Here is a 10,000-nt window from a genome sequence, read left to right as displayed (position 1 = left end):
TTCGCCATAGCCACAAGTACAATAAATACAGCTCTGCCTTCCCGTTTAAAGGAAGGAGGCGTGACGATATTGACGATAGACTCGGTTGATAAACCGACTCGTCCCACACGTGACAGCAGTCGTTCGACATAAGCCCACAGCTCCGAAATTGTTGGACACTGCACGAGTGCGTGCAGAACGGTTTCGTCGCTCTGACCGCATCTCGGGCAGGTCGGCCCCGCATTTCGCGAGCCGTGTCTATAGAGCTTATCCCGAACGGGTAGCGCCTCTCGGTAGCACTGCCAGGCCAGGGATCTCTGGAAGTTGTCCATAGGTCCCGGCCCGAAAGTCGTCCTGAACAGGCGGGTCAGGTATTCCTCGTCGACGCCCAGGTTCGCCCCGAGATCGTCGTCGTACCTGCCCTCCACTAATCCCCTATAGAATGACTTCGTTGTGATGCAGCCGCTCAAGGTCGACCCGGGACGGCAAAGTTGTTGCAGAGCAACGCGACACTCACGGTGCCATTCGCCATTCCACGGCCTCTTTTTGATCCACGACTGCAGCTCGGTCATGGAGACGAGCTGCGGGAAAGCGCGTCGCACAAACGGCGACCACACCTGCTCACCGTCGTCTACGTAGAGCCGGAGATGTCGCAGTCTCAGCGCATGTCTGCGCATCATCAACCACGGCATGCCCAGCCCTCCTTTAAGTGGGTGTTGGCAACAAACGGATCGCCTCACCATCGGAACGCTTCCTTTCCACGAAAAGCGGAAGAGGATGCGCTCCATTTCGGTGATGGCGCGATCGGGACAAGGCACGACGGTCAGGCGGTATTCGATGATGGACGCGATGTACGCGTTCGCCATCTCCGCCCAACCTTTTAGGGACAGCTTCCTCTCGGACCATTGCCGGCAGAGAGTGGCCTCCCTACTCGTTATCGCGTCCCAGTTCTTCTCCGTTTGCAGGTCCGGACCGAACCAGACTCCGAGCAACTTGACCGGACCGTCTGTCCAGCGTCCCACTACTGAGGCGCTGCCGGACGGTATGGGCTTGCTTCTCCAGGTGCCGAGCAGCAAACCCACCGACTTATCCCGGTTGATTTTCGCTCCCGTCACCGCTTCGTAGTCTTTCAGCGTCCCGCCGACAAGCTCGATGTGCTCGTGGCTAGACGCTATGACGGTGACGTCGTCCGCGTATGCCGACACGCTCGTCTCGCACCCCAGTTCTCGCGGGATGCCCCTCAGCGTCGCCAGCTTCCGCAGTAGTGGCTCGAGAGTCAATACGTACAGGAGCGGCGACAAGGGGTATCCCTGACGAACCGAACGTGCAATGTCGAAGGGTCCCGATAGACGTCCATTGACGCGAACAACCGAACGGATGCCTGTGTACAAGGCAGCCATCCAGCCGCGGAAAACGGGACCGAAGCCGGTCGCTTCGAGGACGGCCTCCAAGTATCGATGGTCTACCCTATCGAAAGCTTTGGATTGATCCAAATTGATCAGGGCCCCACCCATGCCAAGTTCCTTAACTATCCTTTCTATGATGTAGCGCATCAGATGGAGGTTGTCATGGATGCTCCGGCCATGCACGGCGCACGTCTGCTCCGTGCCGACCAGTTTCTCGATGACAAGCGCCAACCGCTTGGCTAACACCTTGGCCAAAATTTTCAAGTCTGCATTGAGCAGAGTGATGGGCCTAAAGTTATCTATGGCGTCCCCCTTGTTTGGATCTTTCTTCAGCAGCGTTACCGCTCCTCGGCTCACAAAACCGGGAATGCTCCCGTTCTGCTGCCAGTTGCAGTACACGGCCGCCAAGACGTCTCCAAACAAGTCTGGCATACAGTTGTAAAGCTCGTAGGGCAGACCATCCAAACCCGGAGATTTGTCCGTCGAGCAACCCACCGTGATGACCCCTTCGCAGCTGTTTGCAAGTTTTGTTTCCTCCTTGGATTTTTCACCAAGGAGGCTGTTGTACAATTTCTTGCACAAATATTTTTGACATCCCCCTACCGAGTTGGGGTAGAGGGATTTTATTTTGTGGTGCAATGCTGGTGATACGTGATAAATGTTAATGTTTTGGCGGTGTTGTGTGTGGGTGGTTGTTTGATTTGATGTCGTTATTTGTGATGTTTGTTTTAGAGTTGATGTAATTCATCAACTCTGTGTTTGTACTGTCTATTGCTGTTAGCATTGTTTTTTGCATATTAATATTGGCGTTAGGTGTATTTTCGGGAGATGTGAATCTCCCTGCTTTGTTTGTGTTTGCATTTTGTTTTGTTTTCTTCTTACTGCGCTTCCTCTTTCCTTTCGTAGCTATTTTCCACTCCTCCCCACTCTCTTCATCCGATGATGAGAGTTCTGAGGAGTCAGAAAGAGGTAACGGCAAATTTTGTGCGTCTGTGTGTGTTTCTGTGAGTGTTTGTGTTGCTGTTTTTGTTGGTGTTGGCTGCTTGTTATTTGTGTGTGGTGTATGTGATATGAGGGAGGGAGAGGCAGTCTTGGAATTTTCTTTTTTTTTCTCTTCTGTTTTTGCAGTTTCTGTTGTCTTTTCTGTTGTGGTATTGCTGATATTTCTGTTGTTGTTTTTTGTGTTGCTGGTGGTGTTGGTAGTAAAGTTTTTCTGTTGGGGGTATTTGGTAGTTGCTTCTTTTGTTGTTGTTGTTGTTTTTGTTTAGTGGCCAGAGGGCAGTCCTTTTTCAGATGTGCCTCGCTGTTGCATAGGTAACAGCGAGGTCGCCTGCCCTCTACCACCACATACAGCGTGTGGTCCTCTGCCAGTCTGATGTTTGGAGGAATTTTCTGTGAAGCCTCCTCCGTGATGTGGAGAAGGATTTCCAGATTTTTCCCTCCCCAGTTCTTTTCCTCTACGACCGTAATCTCCAAAATATTTGCCTCCTCCATTTCGAGGCATACGGCCGATATCATCCATTGGGTGTCCACTTCCGATGGCACATTTTTTATTATTACTTTGGTCACTCTCTGTCCTAGATAACTCGGTATCATCACCAAGTTATCTGTGCGGAGAGAGAGTGTCGAAAATTGCTTAGCTAAATTTTCATTTAAGAATCTCACCTGTACCGTTCCAAATTTTCGTCCCCACGTGACAGGATTTTGATGAATCCATACAGGTTTAAGACAAACTTCGATCTTATCTGTGCTAACATTTTCTACACGTCTGGTTTTTATGTTTACCAGTTTATAAATGATGCATTTTTTGTTTTTTTTTCCATAATATCTTTTGGAATGTTTATTCTAACATCATCTCCTTCTTTCGTAAGAAGGGATTTTGTGTCTTTGATTTGTTGTTGTGTGAATGTCACTATTGTTCTTTTTTTCCTTTAGAGCATTTGCGAAATTTGTTTTTGTTGTGCTGGCGGACATGTTCTTTTGAATATTTTTGTTTATGTTGGTGTATGTACTGCCTGGTTCAAAGATGGTGGTAGTGGCAGCAGAGTTTGTTGAACAGGTGATGGTGTCAGTGCTGACGGCCGATAACTTTGCGTCCCTGCTGTTGTTGTTTTTGTTGTTGTTGTTGCTGGTGGTGGTGATGGTGGTGGTGGCGGTGTTAACTTTCATGTTGTTGTCACTGGTGTTAGTAGATGGAGAGACTGCGTTAGTAGCAGTCGCCTCCGATCCAGATTTCCTCATAGTTTTCATGGTGGTGGTGGTGGTGGTGGTGGTGGTGGTGGTGGTGGTGAGAGGGCTGTTAGTAGCTGTAATCGCCGTCTTTGTGACGTTTACAGCAACTGCGTTCCTTTCACTGTGTGAGCACGTGCTACTCTGTTCTTTTTTCTCTTCTGGCATCTGAAGCCTCGGGAAATGCTCATCAAAAGAACAAGTCAAGCGTTCCAAAATTATGTTTCTCGACATTTTTCAAATGTCGAGAAGGAAATTTTTGTATTTTGCTAGGGCCGAAACTACCCCTGGGGGGGCCAATTCCTGCCCTTGAAAATACACAAAAATGAAGCCTAGGTGCTTCGCAACAAAAATATTCAAAAATTCCAACAAAATGTGGACAATAAAAGGTCAAATAAACGTTTACCTCTGCAGCCGATGTGACAGCACGTCCGTCAGATAGATAGATAGATAGATAGATAGATAGATACAGGTATACATGCATTATCAACACCGCATTGGAGGAGGATAATTTTTAATTGTAAAGTGCTATCACAACGATATTATTTTCATACAGAAATATTCGCTATTATTCAATCGTAGTTTGAATAATGGCTACAACTCTTCTATGTACACACACACATGCACACACACACACACACACACACACACATGCACACACACACACACACGCACACGCACACACATACACACACACACATGCACGTTGTACTGTTATCCACACAGCTACTCACACACGTTTTATTGAAGTAATTTCTATAATGAATATGAGCCTCGGTTGTTGATAATGATTTGCAAGTTTTAAGAGAATTATTTGATAAGTAGCTCTTCTCATTTAAATACAATACAGTGTCATAACAATTGACATTTTATACGGACATGATTCTCCAGGGACGACCAATGCTGAGACTGGAGCCAATAGCATAAGCTTACGGTGTATCGAGCTAAAGCACTTGTGGACTGCGTACATATGTAAATACATGTATGCGTGCGTATATATATATATATATATATATATATATATATATATATATATATAGGGAGAGAGAGAAAGAGAGAGATGTGTATGTGTTTGTGTACGTATGGTTTCAATAATAATTATTAATATAAGCTATTTATTTCTAGACTCTCTAATGCAAGAAACAAGTAAACAATGAAAGATGAAAGACATATATAATAGAAAAGCTTGGGTGTGGCTGGTAATTAAGAAGGCTTCACCGCCGAAAGCAAATCGTCTGTGTGGGCAGTCTAACTGGGATGATGTTGGCTGTTAGGCACTCATAGCTCGAAACCGACGGAAGAATTCATTGCACATGCACGCACGCACACACAAGCACACACACACATATGTATATATTTGTATGTGTGTATACAGATACTTCTTCATATATATATATATATATATATATATATATATATATATATATATATAAGCAATGTTAAATCTCTGAACGAGGTATATATATATATATACGCGAAGGAGTGGCTGTGTGGTAAGTAGCTTGCTTACCAACCACATGGTTCCGGCTTTAGTCCCACTGCATGGCACCTTGAGCAAGTGTCTTCTATAGCCTCGGGCCGACCAAAGCCTTGTGAGTGGATTTAGTAGACGGAAACTGAAAGAAGCCCATCGTATATATATATATATGTGTGTGTGTGTGTGTGTGTGTGTGTGTGTGTGTGTGTGCGTGCGTATATGTTTGTGTGTCTGTGTTTGTCTCCCCAACATCGCATGACAACCGATGCTGGTGTTTTACGTCCCCGTAGCGGTTCGGCAAAAGAGACCCATGGAATAAGTACTAAGCTTACAAAGAATAAGTCCTGAGGTCGATTTGCTCTACTAAAGGCGGTGCTCCAGCATGGCCACAGTCAAATGACTGAAACAAGTAAAAGAGTAAAAAAGAGTAAAGAGTATATATATATATATATATATATATATATATATATATATATATATATATATATATATAAATATATATGAGAGGTATTGGTATCTAGAAGACCCAAAGAGTGTCGGGTAAGGCTAAGTAAGTGCTATGGACGGGATGTCCATAATATCCCAGAAACAGCTGTAAGACCATTTCATTATAAATTTCCTGAAAACTCCTCACAGCCTTTGCTTTGTTATCTCATTCTATCTAATATATAAATATATACGAGGTCTGATCAGTAAGTATCCAGCTGCTTGGAAAAGATTGACCTTCAACTCTGTTTTAACGTTCTTGTTCACTTCCCCTGTTTACAGCAGTGCTTGGAAGGAACATATGTAGGGTGTGATCGTTGCATTGGCCATGACAGAGAAAGATGTCATGGTGATACCTTCTCAGAGGCCAACGCAAAGTTGCAGAAATTGTGTGGAGAGGAGTGTATGAGTCGCATATATATATATATATATATATATATATATATATATATATATATATATACGAGTGATTCAGACGTTTCCAAGATGACCGAAAAAATGTCGATATTGACGAACGTTCTGCGAGACCCGCAACCAGCAGAACTGAGAAAAACATCGCAGATATGCGTGTATTTGTGAGAGGAGATCGTTGAATCACCATCCGTGAGTTATCAGATGTGCAAATTAGTTACGGTTCAGTCTAATATCACAAAAATGGCGAAACCTCTAGATTAGATTTGGGGTGGGTTATCTCGCCTGTCCATGACTCTAAAGTGTTTTAACACCCGGCACATTGAGAAAGTATTATTGACCATGCTACTAACAGCCTGCCGGCAAATACTTAGTGTGCCTAGATATTTACGTTAAGTATATAGTAATCTCACGCCACATCGCGGTTCACCTATCGCAGTTTATCATTTAAGATTACGCCGATTCCTCTGTGGTGTTGTTTTGCTTTTATAATATAATAAATATATGCTAATTATAAAAATAATTTTTTAAATATACAGTACTGTTTCTGCTTCGCGGATTTTCACCTATCGCGTGGGGTTTGGAACATAAAACCCGCGAGGGATTACTGTATGTGGTTAATTAAGTTTATTAGGCTAATTCTGCTTCTATTCATATAAGACTGGTTGAAGAATACAAACACACATACACACACACACACACACACACACACACACACACACACACACACACACACACACACACATATATATATATATATATATATATATATATATATATATATATATATATATATATATGTGCGTGTGTGTATACATATATTTTTTAACCGGTCATAACTGCGATGCGGTTCACTCTGCGACGTTCAGTATCTTTGTCGCCCATTAGTTTTTTAGATCTTTAGTTTCATATTATGCGCCTCTCCCAGTGTCATCAATGTAGTGGACAGCTTTATCTATTAGAATGTGGAAGGTTCTAAATTATAACAACCTATTTGCTCAAGTGTATGACATGACTGTAGCCAGCCAGGAAAGCCTGCTCTGTGTTCAATAACAATGATGGAGTTGTATGTGTCTATAAATCTGGTCTTGGTCTTGTACTCACACCGTAAGATATTTTAAGCCCTCACGTGATGCATGTGTATGAGCCATGAAAATGATCTTGATATGAGCTTGATATATATATACGTATTTATATGTATTTATGTACTCTAGTCAACAATTTTACAACGAATCGACATTACCCGTATATTTGCGAGCAATTGGTTAAGTATCATTATACTTGATCTTGATTTAAACTAGTAACCTTATTTTATTTTCTACTATAGGCACAGGGCCTGACATTTTGGGGAGGAGGGGAGCTAGTTGAAAGACGAAAGGCAAATTCGACCTCGGCGGAATTTGAGCTCAGTACGTAAAGACAGACGAATTACCGCTAAGCATTTCGCCCGGCATGCTAACGTTTCCTCCAGCTCGCCGCCTTAAAATGGTTACCTTAATTTAACACACTGCCACATCACACACAGCGCATGCGCGCACGCACAACAACTGGTAGTGACTTCATTATTGCAGATAATAATTTCAACAAACATGTTGGTCAGTACATTGATGACTTTTACGATGTATGTGGAGGCTATGGTTACAGCATGATAAATGAGGCAGATTCAAGGTTTCTAGCGTTTTATGAAGGGTTATTGTGAATATCAAACCTTTTCCTAGCAAAGAATGCACTATGCAATATAAGTTAGTGGCTAGTAACTTCTGTATTAGAGCTAGACGGACCCAGGAAAGGAAAACAACATGGACAAGAAAGGTCTGGAAACTAAAAGATCTAGGATTTGGGAAAAGGTTCAGAGAAATACTGATGTACATGAATGTAGGAAAGTAGATTAAATACCTGTAGCCTGGACAACAACTGAGCTTTTTTTCAAAATAATCTGTTAAGGGGCTAGAGAACTGGCATGTGGTTGGAGCGAAATTTCCGCCAAGCCAAATGTAATGTGGCTGTGGAATTGTAAGGTTGATAGGGCAGTGAAGACTTAATCTTGATTTAAAATGGTAACCTTAATTTAACACATTGCCACATAACACAAAGCGTATGTGCACACTTAGACAAACGAACACGCGCGCACGCACACGCACACACATAATATTAGATGAGTGTGCTTATTTCTGTACCTGTGTGGGCCTTCTGCACAGTTTACGTGTAATTACCAGGTCTGACATTGATCGATTCCTAGCTTAACATTGATCGATCTCTGGTCATGTTATATCACCCTTGCTCAATATGCCAGGCTAGTGAAATCGAACCTAGAATTATGTAGCTGTGATGTGAACTGCATAACAGCGACATTATATAGTCATTATATATACAATAGGAAATCGATACATGTGTATATAGAAGTCCCCGTTAGTTTATTGATCACCTATAATGAAGTAGTTTAGTCCAACGTTAATGTTGTATATTAACTGCTCTCTATATGAGTATATGTGCATAATATATATATATATACATTTACATATATACATATACACATACATATACATGTATATATACATGTATTTGTGTATATGTATATATGAATATATATATATTTATATATATATATATATATATATATATATATATATATTTATATATATATATATATATATATATATATATATATATATATATATATATATATATATATATATATATATATATACAGACATACATATGTGCATACATACATGCATATATACATATATATATTTATATATATATAAATAAATAAATATTTATATATCTAACATACAAATATTATCGGTTGCACATGCATAATGTTTATTGTTTATACATATGTAGATATATATATATATATATATATATATATATATATATATATATAAAGGTGAGTCTATGTTGGCACTAATAAACATTGTTTGTAATACAAAAGAAACTATAAACGAGAAGTGATTCTTAAAAGCGATGAACGCGTTGAATCGAAGCATACACACATAGAAACACGGTTTCTCCTCATGAATGTACAGCTGGCTCCTGTAGGCAGAGTAATTACTGTTCTGTTGCTAAGTGTTTCGCTGACTTGCAGTTCTCAGCTCAAAATGAATTCTCATGCTTTGTCGCACCTTTTCTGAAATCCTGGATCAATTAGTTTAAAACACCCAGCTGTTAATGATGCGTCAATAAATATAGTCAAGCAACTATCTATGTGTGTGTGTGTGTGTGTGTGTGTGTGTGTGTGTGTGTGTGTGTGTGTGTGTGTGTGTGTGTGTGTGTGTGTGTGTGTGTGTGTCTACGTACGTAAACATATCTATATACCTATGTTTCATATATGTCTACACACACATACACACACTCATATATATATATATATATATATATATATATATATACATGCATTGATAGATAGATAGATATACATGCATTGATTGATAGATAGATAGATAGATAGATAGATAGATAGATAGATAGATAGATAGATAGATAGATAGATAGATATGTATATACAGGATGTTCAGGCTAAATTTTACAGATTTTGTTCAAGAAAAGGAAAACACAATATCTCAGCCAAAGATTAAACCTATTTTAAAATATCAAACATTAACTCGATTATGGTTGGGCGATAATAGTTTACGCAGAGTAACCGCCCTTAGTTTCTACCAGGCCTCCAGACGGCTCTGGTACCAAACGCAAGCGTCTCTCACAATGTCCTTGGGGAGATCTCTGAACAACTCCTTGATCTTGGCCACCAGCTCGGCTTTGGTATTGCACGTAGAATGATTGGTGTCTTTCTCAACCACTGCCCCGCACACATACTTCAGGCTTTTCCTGGTATATGGCAGGGAGCTGAATCCTGCTCTCACACATGGTTTTCCAGCATCAATGCTCTAAAGCCGCAGATTTTATTCGGGAGATTTACATAGCCTTCTGAATTTAGGTCATGTTCAAAGATGTGACCGCAGCAACATGTGTGTGTGTGTGTATGTGGATGTATGTCTGTCTGTGTGTG

This window comes from Octopus bimaculoides, chromosome 6 (genome assembly GCF_046866305.1).
Source record: "Octopus bimaculoides isolate indiv1 chromosome 6, ASM4686630v1, whole genome shotgun sequence".
Taxonomy (NCBI): domain Eukaryota; kingdom Metazoa; phylum Mollusca; class Cephalopoda; order Octopoda; family Octopodidae; genus Octopus; species Octopus bimaculoides.
The sequence above is the reverse complement of the archived record's forward strand: the minus strand, read 5'-3'. Positions refer to the sequence as shown.